Source organism: Protopterus annectens, chromosome 3.part0 (genome assembly GCF_019279795.1).
Source record: "Protopterus annectens isolate FY-2018-M chromosome 3.part0, PAN1.0, whole genome shotgun sequence".
NCBI lineage: Eukaryota > Metazoa > Chordata > Ceratodontiformes > Protopteridae > Protopterus > Protopterus annectens.
Window position 1 is genome coordinate 1,900,756,193 of NC_056731.1, and position 19,482 is coordinate 1,900,775,674.

Consider the following 19,482-nt stretch of genomic DNA (forward strand, 5'->3'; position numbering starts at 1 on the left):
TGTCTATTAAATAAATCAAAAGCTTCATTATGTAGGTCTGAGTTAGGTTGGAGCCTGTTGGGAAATTTAAAATTTATCAGACCCTTAGGCACTATTTTTAACCAAATAACTCCTTGAAGTAACTTATTTCTAGCTGAAGTTTGGTACACTTGAGTAATATTTGCTCAGGTTGTGTAATTGATTGGTTTACAGTGCCAGCAGATTTAAAATCATGGTCATTAAAATTAAAGGACTTATTTAACCAAGTACATAGGCTGATATTATTTTTGCAGTTGTTAACAGCAGCTTGACTTTTACTGGTGGTCTCTGCATTCTGGTTTCTAACTTAATTTCTGTCATTTTACTTTTAGTACATAGACCCCCAGGATCTGACCACATTTTATGTACATGCTTTAAGTTGCATAACATAGATATTACAGTTTTATTAGGAGAAAATATTCAGATGTGACACTTTTCAGCTTGTATCTTGGAGATAATACTGTTTCTGAATTTTTTTTTTTTTTTTTGCTTTTTCATAATCCTTCTTTGTCTGAAAAGGAAGGTTCTTCAGTAAGGAATGCTGAGACGATGCTAGTCTAGTTACCTTTGTCCCATCTTTACTGGTGGGGTACCACTCAGAAGCTATCAGGCATGCCTTAAGGTTTTCCTTCCTGGTCCGTTGTTTCTGTGGTGAAACTATGGCATTGCCATGGTTTTGGCTGTCGACACCCTACTTTTAGTTATAGCAACAGTGGTTTGTAGTAATTGCCATCACCGTGACATAAATGTGCGTGCATGGCTGATGCACTGCTCTCAGAAGCTAACAGCAATGCTTAAAACAGCTTTACTTACAGCACACAACACAGTAACGCTTTTCTCTCCACATGGGGCAGTTTTGCTCAAATGGATATACTTTGTGCATACAATGAATTGTAAAACAAGGGTGTCTGGCATAAAATATGAATCAAAATATGACTTCTCTGTCTCTACTTGTATGTAATTGTATCACTGTCTTTGCCTAACTAATTCTGGTAGGTATGGATTGGGAGGGTGGCCTAATGGTTAAGGTGTTTGCCTTACAAACACAAGGTGCAGGGTTTGTGTCTCACAAGGGATAATTGACTAGGCTTAAAATGGCTTGCAAGGGCAGTTAGCTTAGTACGAACCTATGAACCTATGGAATATTTTTGTTGTTTCTATTTTGTCTGCAACTCCGACTTACCCTGCTGATGGTCCTATTTTGATCAGCTCACTACCCTGGAAAACAAAACACAAATAAATAAAACGGATAAATATAAGAAAAAAGCACCAGACTCTATAAGCATATCAAAATATTCCCATTTTTAGTCCAAACAGAAATAAAGACAGAAAAATGAATCAAAAGCACTGACTACTTGCCTGAACGTACATTCTTGATTGTAATCCATGAGCCTCCTAAAGCAAGGGCTGCAATGACTTTTTAGTAAATGACAGTTCATCATTTGTCTCCAGTAGATACAAGTATTTACCACTATTATATTTTATCTTGGACTTTCTGTCTTCCTCTTGGAAGATGTCCAGGGGCTTTCTACCCTTGAACACAGCAAATTATTCCACTGACTGTACCATGACACCCATAACTGATGTTTCAGGGAACCATTCCCTGTGCATGAAAGTTCAACTTCTCTGTTTTTTGGATTACAGCCCTTGCTTTTAAACACCATTTAATTATATAACTAGTCTTGCTGAGTAAACAAAGTAGGAATCCTTTCTGCCTAATACAAAAAAAGTGCCTGCAGCTCTGTGTACGGCGTTTTTCCACAATATGTATATAGGTTTTTAAGGTAGCAGTTCTGTTTATACTGTTTACAGACAGTATTTACATTATTGTACATCATTTCAATGCACCATGCTGCGAGAACCACTACACTGTTACAGTGATGCATATCTGCATTTGTGTTTGTGAGTGTCTCTATGTATACATATATAATGTATATTTATGTATGCAGATAATGTATGTATCATAGGAGGTTACTAGTCTAATGGCCATCGTATCATGGGGATATTCAGAATGAAGCATGATGCTGTTTCACAGTGGTAAACAGTGCAGAGAATATGTGATGTTGCATAATGTCGCTTATGTATGCACAAGTGCCAGCATAGCAGTGTCATGTTGGGCACAGGACTGCATAATAAAACTTTGCAACCATGATAATTTCACTATCAGTGTTGCTGGAATGAGTATTATGTGGGTAGTCATGTGACCAAATGGATGCTATCAGACCGGTATCGTGCACAAAGCTTTGCGCATTCACGCGTACAGTGTAGCACCACATAGCACAACTCGAGAACTGATGGCATACAATACAAGGGCACTGCAGCAAATTGCCTAATTATTTCATCATATGGACGGTACAGCAGTAGCGTTGTTGCCTCACAGCAAGAGGTTTTCCAGTTTGATTCTCTGTTGGAGTGCCTTCTGTGCGGAGTCTGCATGTCCTCCCTGTGTTTGTGTGGTTTCCTTCCGGGTGCTCCGGTCTCCTCCCACATTACAAAAACATGCATCTGGAGCGTTTCTCCCTGGACATCTGCTGAAAATTGGCTTCGTTCCAAGTTGGATTTTCTCGGTTAACAAAAGTTAAATAAAATAAAAATAAATAAATGGGGAAAAGTGGGAGATATTAAAGCCTGAAATGAAGAAGAGCAAGTTGAGGAACACACAAAAGGACATTAGAAAAGAAGATGGGTGTGGGGAATGTCATGTATACTTTTTAGGGAGTACTGGTGCCTGTTTTTTTAATTTTATTTTATTAAGAAGGGTAGAGGAGGATACCACAAGCAAACTTCACTGAAATTTTTCCTCGGGTAAATATCAAATGCGTGTTGAGGAAGAAAAAGTAGCTGGAGCATGTTTTTTAGGTGTGTAATGAGATGGCTGATTTTAAAAATTCCCTCTACAGAATACTTTATATTGGAGCAAATGGTTGTAATCAAAGAAATGATTCTTTGGAGCTGGGACTCAAGATCTGAATTACCTAGACACAGTACGGCCTTGAGTTTAAATCTATTGGCTGACAAAAAAGCAATTATAAAATGGAAATCAAAATCTAAACCATTTTGATGTATTTGAAGTATGGAATATTGTAAAAGGGATAAAAGAACTGGAAGTTTAATCTTTAGAAGAGGACAGAAGAAACTTAGTTAGAAATAAATGGAATCTGTGGGAACAATACAGGCAGAATAATGTGTAGAAAAAGGAGTGAGGTTTAAGGGAAGGCAGGAGTTGTGAAATTTTGGACAGAATGACAGATGTTATAACGAAAAAATGTGTCTGTGTGTGTATATGTATATATATATATATATATGTATATATGTATGTATGTATATATATATATATATATATATATATATATAATGTGTGTGTGTGTGTATACATGTATATATATGTGTAATATTTATCTGGTTTGTTTTCTTTTCTGTTAATGTACATTTGCCTATATCTTAAGTAACAGTTTAATACGACTGTTAAAAAAAGAGGGATAGAGGAGGAATTACCAAGGAAAAAGTGCAGGCAGGGTGAAGGGTATAGGAAAGGAAGAAGGGGCAGACAAACACGACTGGTGGGGATAGCACTGACACATGATGTGAAGCAGTGAACAGATGCATAATGGCAGGTGATAGACAAATATTGAACAAGACTGAATTGATATCATGGGAGGAATTGGGAACACAGTGATGGGGAACATAAGGAGTGAGAATCCCAGACGGTGAACCCACCCAAATATCTTATCTCCATGGCTGGCATAATGGGTGGGTGCCACCTATAGTTGATCAACGGATGGGGCTGCTAACCAGGCAGCTCGGTCAGTTTTGCAAGGATCCACTTCATGGTGATAATGATAGCTTCCAGTTACTAGTCCACCTTAGCCTTCACCTGCTGCCGCATCCCCCACTGTGAGACCCAGAAGGATGGCTCTGGACCACTCTTAATGGAGCCTTTCTACCCTGCTGAGAGGGGGCCACAGAGGCCCCAGTAAACCTTTCTGTTCCTCTTCCACAGGGTGATTGGCCAACCTGTATTGAGGCAGGCCTGAGGACCCAGGGAAGGGCACTGAGGCTGTTAGAGAGTACAGTAGCCACTTTTTCAACACAGCCTACACCATAGCTGATCCTGTATTAAAAGGGAGACAGAAAAAATGAAGATACAGCAAACCAGTACATGTGTATTTATATTTTACTAAAATAGTACAGTACAGACTGCTATAAAACTGAACTTAGGTCATTACCTGGAGAGCCCGTCATACCTCCTTATACAGGCCTGTCTGTCTGTTTCTTTAGCCATTATAAAACATAAACAGTAATCATCGCAGCATATCCCTGACAACAGAAGGCAGTTACACATGTAGGTGATAGGTCAAATGTACAATGACAAAAGAAGCACAGAATTCTTGCAATAATAACGTGGTTCCCTGTCCTTAACCTCAGTCTCCCAGTAATGGAGTAGGTCTAGGTGGCACCTGTGCAGGTTACTGTACTCCCACCTGCAATGATCGCCAGGGTGGGTGGTGCCAGTGGCATCATGAAATGCCCTTGCAAGCTGGTGCCAGACATCGGTTTTATAGAAGAGATCTTTATACTCCATCGACAGGTGCTCCCTGTCATCCCTTTACAGCCTGTGTAGGAAGATCTTTGTTATGTTTGAAATTGGCCTGAGCCTTTTAAAACTTGGTGTTTTAGGAGTTCAGGCCAACTGCACAGGTCAGAAAAAGGATAAAAATGGTAGATGAGTGTTCACAGCCACATGTGTTGGACACTGTGTGATGGTTATTGTTGGGCAGAGTGGTAGTATGATGCAAAAGAACACCACTCAGCTGGCCATGTACGTAAGTGTACATTGTAATTGGCCTCCCAGCCGTGGAACTGACTGATATGAGCATCAAAGCTCTGACTAATGCATTGTGTTATAGCTGCAATTCAGAGACAATAGCACTGTATAACCTCATTAGCATAACTGCTGCTCTGTGAGGCCCATTTTAATACAATAAATGTTGTAGTGTCCATATTGCAGGAGACAGCATTAGGGTGATCAACTTGGAAAGTAGAATACAGTGGTTAACGGAGTAAACTGCCATATAGTCACACTGCAAAAAAATCACAATTGTGAATGGTTGTAAATCCAGCAGGTATAACAAAAAGTAAACTGAAGAAAAATAATCCACTGTAAACCACTGCAAACGAGTCTTCTTTTAATGTGCAAGACTAGCTTTTACCAAATGGCTTCTTCAGGCAACGAATATAACAGCGAGACACACAGTTGTATGTAAATAGTCAAAAAATTACATGACAAGAAACTAAATAATTAAATAAGATAATCAAACTTTCTCATACAAACAATTAAGTAAAGGTTTCAAGGTAAAAGTACCATTTAGTCCAGGTGGTAGGTGTGCTCTAAACCTAAGTATCCATTGCATCTACTCATGTTCTGTAAAGAGTTCACCACCAAAGATCACCACCATGCAGTGGTAAATAAATAACCTTTAAAATGGCAAATTTAAAACTATACGTATCACCCTTATCTAAAATGCGCTTATGTAATGCATTAGTGTTTACTTTCCATCTTATTTCTGAAAGGTGATCACCTATACGTTCTTTTAACTTCCTGTTGGTCATACCTATGTAATAACCATTACATGCTACACATGACGCAATGTACACTAAATTACAAGTATTACAGTTTCCATAAGCTTTTAAAATAAAATCACAATCTAATACAGGGTACTTAAAAAACCTTTTGAAAATAAATATAATCACAATAAATACAATCATTACATTTAAAAGTGCCTAACTTTATACTTGGACACCTAAAACAACCTTTGGGTTGTTTCTTATAACATAGCAATTGCTTAAGAGAAGTACTGCGTTTATAACCAAAATTAGGTCGTGTTGGAAAAATGTTGTTAAACTCTGGTATATCTGCTAAAATAGGCCAATACTTATTTATGACCTTTTGTACTACAGATGTTTTCTTATTAAAGGTCAACATGCATCTTATTTCTCTTTTATTCGTATAATTAGGTCTACAACACTTAACCGGAAAAAAGGTGGGTCTTGCGAAATCTTTCTGTACGGTGTTAGATGACATCAACACATCCTAATGAAATTTCAGAGTCATGATATCCACGTTTGTAAAAATCATCAGCAATAGACTCTAGCTGATTGAACATATTCAAATCAGAAGTATTGAGTTTAGCTACACAGTACATCTGACCCTTAACAATGTTCTTTGTCCACAGAGTTCAGAGCCAATTGAGAGTTGTACTACTGTGATTACAAGGTCGGCACCAAGTAGCTCGGAGCCTACCACTGAGAGTTTTCAACAGAGCTGGTCTTTGGGACCATTACCGGTCTCCCCTACATTGAAGTCACCAATACTGCAGAGATCCCATTCTCCTACTCTGTCCTCCAGGTCTTCCAGGAGTTTATCGGAAGAAATGTGGAGAGGGTAGTACTGAGACTTTTGAAGTCGTCTGCCTTACCGAAATTATTGTTGGCTCCGACCCAGTCAGTTCTGGAGCCACTTGAGTCCGTTATGCCCCCTTCGGTGATTCTTCCTCTGAGCAATACTGGTCTTTCAGAGCCGGAGTCTTTGGTACCGCTGGTGGAACCCTCGGTTCCAACGTCTTCTGTGGTTGTTTTGGAGCCAAGTCCTGCTCTGATACTCTCGGTGCCGTCCGTGGTGTCTAGGAGCCGAAGGTCCCCGGGTGGCCCCAACAGGGATGCCTGGAATCGAACCTCTTCGGTTCCGAGCCTCCTCAGCGAGTCGACAAGGGTGAGTTCAGATCCAAAGTCTGTTTCGGAGCCAATGGCACCCTTGGCCCCTTCGGAGCCGAGGAGGTCTTTGGAGCCGTAGAGGTCTGCATTCAGATAATGAGGAGTGTGCTGTCCCGATCTTCAGCTCCTACCAGGGGTACCGACACTCTTCCCCCCTAGGGCACCTACTTCTGTCTCAGCTCCTACTCCCTCCCTGGACAGCAGAGACCCGCAGCCTCAGGAGACACTGGCTGGTGGCCCCCACTCTTCCGAGACCTCCCCGGAATATCCTTCCCAGGAGCCCCCATGGAAGACAACATGTGAGAGGAAGCATGTAGACTTCCAGGATGAGTCTCTGACCACTGACACTGATCTCGAGGAGTCATAAGGATCCCCCAAGTCGTCCTCTGATGATGTCTCCTTCATAGACATCCTGGAAATCCTTAAACAGAGGTGCAGCTGGCCCACTGTCACCCCTTCTGATGAGGAGTCTCAACCTTCAGCCTTTTGAGTGTCTCCACCTTTTGATGAACTGATGGAGCTAGTTAGTCGGAAGGTGTGGGATACTCCTGATGCCGTGGAGCCAGTCCCCAGGAGACCAAATAAGTTTCTTTCCGAAATGTAAAATAATAAGGCGTTGCGGCTAGAGAGTAAAAATACTTCAATGCACAAGCACAAAATATAGGTAAGCGCTTTCTTCAGACCTTAATAAAACAGAACATAATCACATAATGTTTTAAATACTAGCAGCAACCAATAAAAGCAAGCATTGACTAATGATGCAAACCTCTCTTTTTCAAAAGAGGTTTTAAAGAGACAGCACTGTTCAAGCCTGGTGGCTGTTGACTAATGATGCAAACCTCATTTTTTCAAAAGAGGTTTTAAGGAGACAGCACTGTTCAAGCCTGATGGAACATATGCTTTAAAATCAACAATCCATCTGAGTTCAGTATACTCTGTCTCATTACATAGATCTCCCTCTCTTAAGCTTTAATTAATCTTTTGTAAAACTAAAAACTTAAAGTTATGGTTCACTCCACATTCAAATACATGTTTGGCTAGTGCATTAGTCAATTTGTTATTATGTATATCATTCAAATGCTCCAATACTCTCTCCTTCAACATACGATTAGTCTTACCTATGTAAAAACTGTTACATGGGTTGCACTTAGCCATGTACACTATATTCTTGGTACACCAGTCTGCATAAAAAGAAAAATCTATGGACTTAGAGTATACAGGATGCATAAACGTACAAGTGGACCAGATATTACAACAAGCTTTACAAGTACTTCAGGCATATGTACCCTTTCGTTGTGAGGTGAGCCGTTCATAGGACCTATTATGTTTATAACACAAGTGTTGCTTTAGATTTTTACTATTCTTAAAGCTAACTTAGGGAACATGTTCTATAACCTTACTTATTTCAGGATCTGTTAGTAAAATAGGCCAGTTCCTTTTCACAATCTCTCAAATCTTATTGACATCACCAGAGAAAGTCAAACACATCCTATTCACCACTTTAGTACCTACAGTCTTACTATCCTTTCGGGTTATAGGAGACATATCAGAAAAGAAAGGTTTCTTTCTAGTCCAATCTAGCATACTCACTTCCTTTATTGCTTTATCTATTTCATCAATTTTATAACCCCTACTCTTAAGATCTATGCACAATGTATCAAGTGCCTCTTCTAAACTTTCCACATCTGTATGCAATCTCATACGTCGAAGTACCTGGTTCTTTACCACATTTTTTGTAATGTGCCTAGGATGCATGCTAGCACGATGCAGAATATTATTTTTCCTGCATGTTTTTCTGTATAACTTCTGTATAACCGCAAAACCAAGGAGGCCGCGATTTGTTTTGGGGCCAGCCTTACCAGCACTCCTGATGTGGGGCCTGTCTTTGCTTCTCTGGAGCCGGTCGGGGGTCGCATTTCTTTGTATCCAGAAGCCTGGCTAAGTATCACTCAAGACAAATGGGTACAAAGAATTATTACCAGAGGTTATGTCATACCCTTTTCTCGTCCACCTCATGTTCCCAAGAGGATCCCGGATGTTCCACCCAAAAACAGGGATCGGGCAACTGTGGAGGTGAACAAGTTGCTGACAAAAAGAGTCATCCAAACTATCCCAGCAGACCAAATAGGATCCGCATCTTAAGATTCTTTTTAGTGCCAAAGCATACAGGGGACTGGAGGCCCATCTTGGACCTCAGCAGATTGAACGAATCAGTAAAGAAGGACGTTCCGGATGGTGACATTGCAGTCTATTCTCCCATTGTTAGGGAAAGACAATTGGATGTGCTCGATAGATCTCAAAGACGCTTACTACCACATAAAAATGGACAGGGTGTCGAGGAGTCATTTACGCTTCTGGCTGGGAGCCAGTCATTGCCAGTTTTGACTCTGCCCTTTGGTGTCACTACAGCCCCCAAGGTGTTCAAGTGTATGGCAGTAGGGACAGCTCACCTGAGACGTCGAGGATTCCAGGTGTTTCCGTATCTGGACGACTATCTCTTGACCACCCCCACCAGGTATCTAATTCTTCAGAACAGGGACCCTACCATACAACTTTGTGCCCAGTTGGGGATTTCTATAAATTGGGAAAAATCTGCATTATTGCCTTCTCAATCTGTGAATTGTATAGGTGCAGAGTTAGACACAGTAAACATGTTGGCTCGTCTTCCTGTAGAAAGAACACAGAATCTGGTTCTTCAAATTCAACGTCTTCTTCCCTTATGAAATGTCAAGGCCAGCACTATTCTGCAGCTTCTAGGGACCATGGCTTCCACCATTTTACTAGTACCGCTAGCCAAACTACACCTGAGGATTCTTCAGTGGCTGCTTTCGTCCCAGTGGTCCTTTCAGCACCTACCATTATCTCATCACATACTGCTGACAAACTCTTGCAAGAAGGACCTCATTTGGTGGACTCTACCCAATCAGTTAACCATGGGCAATTAATTTGTTCCTCGCCAACCCATTGCCACTGTGACCACGGATGCCTCACGGATAGGATGGGGGGGCATTATCTAGGCAGGACTGTCCAAAGCACATGGCAAGATCACGAGACTCATCTGCATATCAGCATTCTAGAGATGAGGGCGGTGCTCCTGGTGTTGCAAGCACTTCACGATCTTTTGCCTCTGGGAACAATTGCAATACAATCGGACAACATGTCGGTAGTATGGTATATCAACAAACAGGGCAGAACCAGATCATACCCACTCTCTCAAGAGGCCATTCGAGTTCGAAAATGGGCAATATCTTCCCAGTATTTTCTGGTGGAAACGCACATTCCAGGGACAACCAACGTGATAGCCGACAAGCTCAGCTGGGCAATCTTGATGCCTCACAAGTGGTCTCTGAAACAGGATATTGCAGAGCAGATTTTCTGCAGATGGGGACAGCCTTGCTGCGATCTCTTTGCCAGCCTGATCAATGCCAAATGCAGCAGCTATTTCTCCCTCATCCCCCCTCAGGGGGAGTCACCCAGAGACACACTTGTTCACGATTGTTCCCTGGGTCTCCTTTATGCTTTTCCTCCTTTACTCTCATACCCAAGATTATTCAGAAAGTGAAATGACTGGGAAGCAAACTGATCCTCATTGTGCCTTACTGGCCTCGTCAGGTTTGGTTCCCCTTTCTCGGGCCTCTTCTCCTAGACTATCCTTGGATTCTGGACCCAGTACCAGATCTCTTGACGCACATGTCAAGCTTGCTTCATCCCACTTTACACACCCTCAGTTTGACAGTTTGGCTGCTCCAGTTCCATCCCTAGTCAGGCTTCACGACTTCTCACCCTCTGTGACTCGTATACTAACGTCCTCTCATAAACCCTCCACTAGGAGACTTTATTCCAGCAAATGGAGGAATTTCTCTATCTGGGCTGAGAAAATGAATGTTGACCCTCGGAGTTCTTGTCTGAGCTTTTCCACCATGAATCTACGGCTGCCACTATCAGGGTTCAGTTGGCAGCAATTTCTAATCTGATGTCACATAGGCTATGCAAAACCTACCTCAAAGGCACCACTTTATTAAGACCCCCATTTCAAGAACCTGTTGCCTCATGGAATTTTAATGTTGTGCTATCCAAATTGACGTCTCCACCCTTTGAGCCTTCTCATTCATCGTCTCTGAAATTTTTGTCTTGGAAGACTGGTGGCCATCACATCTGCCAGATGGGTGTCAGAGTTGCAAGCATTATCTGTAAAACCCCCTTACCTGATTTTTCACAAAGACAGGGTATCTCTTTGTACTAATCCTTCCTTTGTCCCCAAGGTCTGTTCCCATGACACTTTGAACCAGCCCATAGAACTCCCAGTGTTCTTTCCAAACCACTCCAGTGCAGCAGAATACAGGTTTCATCAGTTGGACGTCCATAGGAAATTACGTTTTTATTTGCACAGGACAAAGGAATTCAGGAAATCAGATCAATTATTCATTTCCTTCTCCAAATCCAGGTCAGGTTTACCAGTTTCTAAAGTGACCCTCTCAAATTGGATTTCTAGCTGTATAGCTTACATTTACACCTCTGAGGGTAGACCTTTACCTTTCAAAATCAAATCTCATTCTACTAGATCTCAGTCTACCTCTGCAGCCTTTCAGGCTAGGGTTCCACTTGATAATATTTGTGCAGCAGCAACTTGGGCTACCTTTTACACATTTATTACTTATTACAAATTGGATCTAACCTCCAGGGGTAGAGCATCCTTTGGTTCCACGGTACTCGGGAGTATTTTTCCTTGAGCCATCCAAGAATAAGGTGCTAGGGACGCTGTCCCATATGTAAGAATGAAGGTGAGATAGAACTACAGAACATAAAGAAGTTACGTACTCGCCATAACGTTCCATGTTTGTAGTCCATCTTGCCCTTCATTCTTATGAACCTACCCTTCTACCGCCATCCTGAAAGTACCTGGAGACAGATAAAAGATTGTAATCTTTCACTGGATAACTTTTATTATGATCTTCTTTCTGTGTTTTGTTCTTATGTCTGTGAGTTAGCAGCAAACAAGATCTGGGGATTGTACTGGTGCACCATGGGATACCTACCCAGCCACGAGCCAACTAGAAGTCTTCCAGCTTGTAATTAGGCCGAGTCGGAGCCGAGGATCGGCTCCAATCCCATATGTAAGAATGAAGGCGAGATAGGACTACAGAACATGTACTGTTTGAGCTTCTTGTGTACAGCAGTCACAATTCGATGTTAAAAGTGCTGAGGATTGCACTTGAACTAGCACTTCTTCCAAAGTGGGGTTTGTGAGATCTAATACCTCCTTATTGGTCATCGCTTTCTCTTTGCGACAAACAAAAACGTTCTCTTTACTAAAATCTGTCAAATCTCTTTTTAAACAGCTTGGAGTACTCCTTTAGTTCTACTCTTGAAATTAGGCCGAGTCTTGGCTCCGATCTCATATGCAAGAATGAAAGGCGAGACGGACTACAAACATGGAACATTATGGTGAGTACATAACTTCTTTTTATTAACAATGGAACTGAACCCGTTATTAACAAGAACAGTTCTTTTACATCTACTGTTGATGCTTACCTCATAAGAGCGCTCAATCCTGTGGATTTTCCACTACTGCTAGAACAGCCCCTTTCAATGCCCAGACCAAGGGCAAGAATGCAGAGCTTGGAAAACGATGAAAAGGGGATAAACAAACATTGACCAGTCACCAGGAGTCAAACGAGGAGGTGATTTTTAACTTATCAAAGTATGAGTTGACTGAAGATGAACTGCTTTCTGCCCGTGGCCTGAACATCTCTGGCAACTCGTTCAGTGTGCACACCAGGTAGCTGTAACTATTATTTTTGTTTAATTGCATGGATTCCACCCTATCCTATGTACTTTCCACTACTTACTAGGCATAGGTAGATTACATGTACTACACTGTATGTTACTGTGTGCCATAGAACTTGTACTGGCTGTTTGATAGTGCTTGGATATAAAGCACTGTTATGGCTGTATGTATTGAACTGAAATGTCTGCTTTTGTGGATTGCATAATGCTCTAACGTAATTACATATGTTCTGAGTCCTACCATGCTGCCATTACCAAGCGACATCAAAGTCACTTGTTTTATTTTAGATAGCATTTTTCTGCTACGTGGGTCAGAATCTCACGATCTGCCTATACCCACACCTATAATTAATTATAACTGGTGGGACATTAAGAAAACATAATGCAAATGTTTCTTCTACTATGTTTGCGAGAACGACTTGCCTATGATTTCATTTCCAGTACTGTTTATGCTATGCTGTGTTAATACTATAATGTCCTCTTAAATATCGTGAAAAGACGCCCATGTGAGACTGCTTGACCATTGAGAAGCTATTGCTCCCGCTAAGTACGTTCTACAGTTAGCGGTTGTGTTTTCTTTTGCAGAGTCTGAATGATATACTGTTTAGTTTAATGACTTGTTTTTCGCTGTTGAGCTTTTTCGGTATGTTAAAATTTGCTGGTTGACATTTGAATAATAGCCATTCGCTGTAATTTTTTTCGATGTGCAAACATAGACCTGTAAAAACAGACTTAGTATATGCAAGTCCAAGATGACCATTTCCCTGAATATTCCCTTTTCTCTGAGGTACGATGATCTTGGAATTGGTATATAGAAGTTTGGGACTGTGAGATGCTTGCCCCTGCAGCTTGTGCCCCACATCAGGGCAGGGGTACAAAGGGAAAGCCCCCGTCCTGCAAAAAAGTTTAAAAGAGAAGAGTGAGGATCAAAATTTGCTTTTCATCTGGATTTTTTATCTTTTTTTTTTTTTTTTTTCCTCAGTGTGTCAGCACTTGGCTTCACGAATGTTGACATTTCAGTAGGGGAGCCAAATGGTGCAATTTGAACATTATCTACAAAGTAGTGCGCAAGGAGATGACTGATCTAAGTAGGTTAATAAGAATTGTAAAGTCTTTATGTTCGAGTGCATTATAGTAAAGAAAGAGTTGCAAGATTAATTATATGCATAATGCATATACACGGTAATGTAGAGTAGCACTGAGGTATTTCTTTTCATTTTTATTAGTACATGTGAACTCGTATTGCAAATTGACGGCCTTTTGTTTAACAAAAACTCAGTATGCCTTAAGAGTAGCACATGTTCTAAATGGTTCATTCATCTGCTTGTTTTCTTTCTACGGATAGAATTCAAGGAAAGCAAGTGTCTTACATAGGTTCATAGGTTCATAGGTTTATACTAGGCTATCTGCCCTAAGGCATTTATAAGCCTAGCCCAAATTTTTGTGGCTTACGCCACCCCTTATATGAAAAAATACTGTGCCCATTAGTTTGTTGTGCCTCTGTCCAGCAGTGACACAGAGATGATTCCCGGGGTAAACCTATGATCTCCCATCCACAGGTCTAGATTTCTCTTGAACAGAGTCAGCGAGGTGCTCTGCCTCACATGGACCGGGATTTTATTCCACAGCATAGGGAGTCTCTGAGTGATAAATCTATCCCTCCAGCACATCCTATTTATATCCGTGCTAAGGTTTAAGTCGCTTGCTCTAGTGGTTTTGGTGGATTTGGATTTTTGAGGTGGAGCATGTCCATTAATTCCGGGTTGGACATGGCCTTGTATGTCAGGCACATGTCACCTCTGAGCAGACGGTATGCGACTGAGTAGAGCTGGAGTTTCTTCAATCTGGCAGCATATGACAGATTTTGGAGTCCCTTTATCCTTTTGGTGAGGAACTTTTGGGGTCTCTCCAATTGCTGCAGATGTCGGGTGAGATACATCCCGAATGGGGCATTGTACTCGATCATTGGTCTGATAAGTGAAGAGTACAGGGGAACAATGACCTCACTAGATCTGGATGTGAATCCCTTCATGATCAGGTGGGCAATGAAGAAGGTCTTTCTAACCACTTTAGCAATGTGAGTGTCAAAAAAAGGCCACTGTCAACCTGGGTCCCCAGGTCCCTGATAACCTCTTCTGTGCTTAGTGGATTGCCACCTATATGGTAGCTTGGGGTTACCTTGTTTTTCCCGAAGGGTATGACTATACATTTTTGGCGTTTAACTTCAGGCCATGGCTCTGGCACCAGCTATCTGTTTCCGTGAGTCCCTTCTGAAGGATATCCGTGTCCGATGCACTTTCCACTATGGCCCAGTTTGCAGTCGTCTGCAAACTTTGTCAGCCAAAGTCCTCCCATGCTGGCCTGTACTTCTGAGAAGTAGATGCCAAACAATAGGGGCCAAGGACCGAGCCCTGTGGGACACCACTTGTGACCGGCTTGGAGGCTGACACAGCGCCAGCAACTCTAACCCTGTGGGTTCTGTCCTTAAGCCAGTTTGCAACCCATCTTGTGACATATGGGTTTACATTTAAGCTGGTAAGTTTTTCTACAATACCCGAGTGGGGTATTGTGTCGAAAGCCTTTGCAAGGTCAAGGTAGGCTGTATGGACTGCCTTTCCCTCATCAATGGCCTTGGTGACTGTTTCGAAGAAGTCGACCAAGTTCAAAAGGCATGATCTTCCCTTGACAAAGCCAAACTGGGTCGGGTCCAATGTCTACAAGTCCCCTATATCTTTGTTTATGAGCTCCATTATGATCCTCTCCATAGCTTTGCAGACTAGACTTGTTAAGCTTATGGGGCGGTAATTACCAGGGTCCGTAGAGGCGCCGCCTTTGTGGAGTGGGACCACAGTTGCCGTACGCCACTCCTTGGGCACGTATCCTGTGGTAAGGCTGAGATTAAACAGCTGCCTTATGTGCTGGGTTAATTCCTCATTTAGCTCGTGTAGCACACAGCCGGGGACACCATCCGGTCCCATTGATGCTGTGTTTTTAGCTTTAGAGAGAGCAGCTTTCACCTGCGCATTTGAGATGTCCGGGAGGCTACACTCGGCTGGGATAGTTATCTCTCCTTTAGGGGGGGAGAGGGGGGTGAAGTTTGCACTGAACCTGTCTGCCAGTATGTTGGCAATGTCTGTGGGTTCAGTGATTTTTGTATCATTTTGGACTAATTCTGAGCATATCTGGGAGTTTCCACCCAGGTTCCTAACATAGCTGAAAAAGGCCTTATGATTGTCCTTTGAATCCATGGCAATTTTTCTCTCAAAATTGGCCTTAGTTGATTTTATGAGTGCTCGTAATTTTTACTAATAATGATCAGGGGTGACTTCCCTTTTATGGATTTTGTTCTATCATGTAATAGCTTTCTCCTCTTATTGTAAAGTTTGTTAATGGCTGGGGTCCACCAGACTGGACGTTTGCCCTTTGTGGAAAGAGTCTTGGTTTTATTTGGGATTGCCTGATCCATGCAGTCCTGGAGGTGTTCATAGAAGGCATTTGTAAGGGCTTCCGCAGCTTGGGTTGTGGTTTCCTCTGGCTCAGGGGCCTTGAAGGATACCACACCAGTCTTGAGTAGTATGAAGTTTGCTTTAGAGAAGTTCTTCACTATGGTCTTTTTTGTTTGGGGTGGGGGCGGGATGTGGATTTCCAGTGAGATTAGTTTATGATCAGATCTCACCAATGAGGGATATACTTCATAACCGTGACCTGCCTTTCTAGCTCAGGCTCTACCTAAAGAGAGTGTACGAGTTCAGATAGATTACCATTTGTTTGGAATTTCTAACATTTGTCTGCATCCACAGAAGCCAAAAAGCATCTGTTTTGACTGCTGCCGGTCAGCTCATGAGTATGATGCAGACCTCTTAATGACTGCTGAAAGTTCACATAGCTGTCTTTTAGGAATGGGAGGAACACCTCCCATGCCAGAACATATGGATGCCTTGTCAAGAGAGTATCTTGTTTTCATTATTTACAAGCATGAAGAATATTCTTTGTATTTGGACTTAAGTACTGTCACCCATAGTCACAAAATACACGTTCGTGGTAGTGTGTCACACACCATGCACGGTCCAGCTTACCCATATGTTACTAAATAATGAAGTTTAACCTTGTTCCAGATTTGTGCCAAACACATACAGTCACACATACTCTGCTCAGTTAGCTTCCCCATATCCCTTGTACTCCTGCTTAGTGTGCACTTTGTCCCTTTCCATTCCAACAACACGTGACGAAATCCATGTATTTTGATGCCTGTTTTATTTCATTAATGGGTTATCATAGTAGCACACATGACAAAATTTGCATGCAGCCAATTTGAGTCAGTTGCTTTTGAATGCACTGATTTTGGACAACCTTACATGTGACATGAAAGCTTGTTTAGTTTATTCAAGGTGAGGAGTAGTTTGCAGTAATTAAATTGGGTTACTTACCTTAGCCTTTTTATCAAATATTTAGCAGCCCACTGTTGAAGAGGGCAACTCCAGAAAGAGTGTGGATGATTTCTGAGCCTTTTGTGGATTTTTAGGTTATGGTAGGTTACTTAATCCATATTTTCAGTAAGTATTAGTGCTTAAAAAGTAATTCCAGACATTGGACCAACTTTAGCACCTAATTTCAGACATTGGACCAACTTTAGCACCTTTATGCTTTAGGACCTGCCTTTCTTAGCCATTTTTCTTTTAGCCTTCCTTCAACATTGACCTCACAGGGATTTTGTACTTCTAGGAATTCTTCTCAACAGTTACCCATTGCGGATGGCATTCAGAATTAGACACCATGTGCACTTGCTATGTTAGTTGGTTTGTGGAGAATGCTCTCTGCAGTGCATTCTTATTGCCCTGCCACTTTTGCTTTTTGTTTGGATGGCCTGTCAATTCAGAAGTAGGAGGAGGATCTTCTTGCAGATCAGGTAACTATGTAAAGTTAGAATCCTGTGTATATTCAGTTTCAGGATACTCTTAACCTCAGTTCTGCAAAAGTTGTCACATTCTCAAGCCCTGGGTCAAACCCCATGCATTGAGTATCACAAGAGGAATTCTCCAACGTCATCTAATACAGAGGGTCTTCTCCCAGATCAGCTTGTGCAGGGAGCATATATCTGGCTGTGCATTATTCTTAATGGACTAAATACGGGAATGAAGTGCTTGGTTATAGCCGATTGTCATTACCTGTAAAGCTGATATATTGTTTTTATTTTATATCCATTTTTCACATTCTGTGAAGGCATCTGAAGTTAATTTTGGCTTGTTGCAACTTACTTACCTGATATCAAATTCTAGATAAATAGCTGTACATTCTCTCTTTCTCTCTCAGATTACTCCCTGTAAAATAATTCCCTTACTTTAAATGAAAAGGGCAGTGCTCCAACTGACATTGGTGATGGCTAGGAATGAACTTCACAGTATACATGTTGAAGGATTTAAAGGGCCAGCCTGTACGTGGTTTCCTGTAACACAAAATATCTTTCGCTCTGGAAGGCATGACCGCTGGATACATTCTGTGTGGTACGTACCCACTTGAGTACATTGAGTCTGCCTATGAGTTTGACAACCCTAGGTGCCAGTCACTCTTGCATCATTTAAGCACTTTGTGCTGTATCACAGGCTGTCAAAATTTCCTGTTAGGAGGGCATCTTTCAGTGTATATGTAGAGATTGTTTTAGTAGACTTTTTCAAACAGTCTGAAAGAGCACATTTGCACTACCTTTAAAGTCTTAAATTGCAAATAAAGTACTCATTCTCTCATTCTGTACTGTGGACTTCAGTAGTATCTGTTTTTTTTTCTCACTCTCATTGCATCCTGAGATTAAACAATTGGGATGGATTTGTACAATGGAAAAGAGTCATAGGGTGATTTCATAGTCAAACCCTGGTACACTACTGGCAGAGGTTTCCTTTTTTTTCTGGGTGCTTTTTAACTCTGTGTTTGCTTGACCATAAAGCCATCTTCATTTAGAATGCCCTTTCATTCCCCTATACTGAAGAATTATCCAATTGACGTCGTGTGAATGCTGTCTGGAGAGGCTGTCATGTAGGCAGCTGTGAGAGTTGCTTGTGCCTTTACTGGCATTGTGTGTGTGTGTGTGTGTGTGTGTGTGTGTGTGACCTAACTCCATCCCCTGGGTAGGGGAGGAGATAAGTTACCCTTGTCACCCTGGGGATATACAGTGACTGCCCCTTAAGTGAACACTTGTATATAAGTGCTAATAAAGGCTACCAGCAGGATGTGGATTAATTAGTCAAAATCATGCCTCCATGATGCATACTCTGACCTTGCTCCTCCTTCAAAGGTTTCTGGCTGTATGTGTCCTGCTGTGCCCTGCTCCCCTCCCAGAATGAGCATATCTACCACCCTCTGCCAGGTCTGTCAGGTGCCTGAGCTGCTGATCAGTCTTGGGTCATCTGGCCTGTAGTTAGGGCTTTGTCTATCTATGCCACCTGAACTAGCTTCAGGTCTTTCCTTGTTCCAGAAATGGCAGCTCTAAACTCTGTGTGAATAGCCTTAATAAAGAGGCTGTTTTAAAATTCTTTTGCAAAAGTTACTTCATAACCATTCATACAAAGTCATTCAAGTTCAGAGTTTTCAAAACATCTGTCCTTCACATCGTTGTTCAGAGCACGTTAGCTAAGACTGAAGCATCAGTGTGTGATTTGAATATACACAAAATTATAAAGTACTGCATTTTTCCATCAGTGACTTGAGAAAATAGTCACGCAGTTTGCTTTTTTTCAATATTTTCTGACAGGTAAAAGAGCAGCACTCATTTTCGAGCAGCTCAGTTAAAGCTGTTATACATAGCACAAGCAGACAGTTGTAATACAAAGTGGAAAGGGATGATGATACAGGGAGAAGCTCAAGAAAGGAGAGTCTTAGATTTTGTATTCAGGCCCTCAAGGATGATGACAATAA

General features: G+C 41.6%; 1 protein-coding gene across 4 annotated transcripts in view; it reads left to right on the forward strand.

The window, feature by feature from the left end:
• RNF144B (ring finger protein 144B) overlaps positions 1-19,482 on the forward strand; it is a 1,090,613-nt gene that overhangs the window by 121,003 nt on the left and 950,128 nt on the right. Inside the window, exon 1 of one of the 4 annotated variants that reach the window (XM_044065982.1) lies at positions 18,055-18,077. The exons of the other annotated variants lie outside the window; for them this stretch is intronic. The gene's annotated coding sequence lies outside the window, so the exon portion shown is untranslated. Of the gene's footprint in view, positions 1-18,054; positions 18,078-19,482 lie in introns of those variants that run through there. 4 annotated transcript variants of the gene reach the window in all.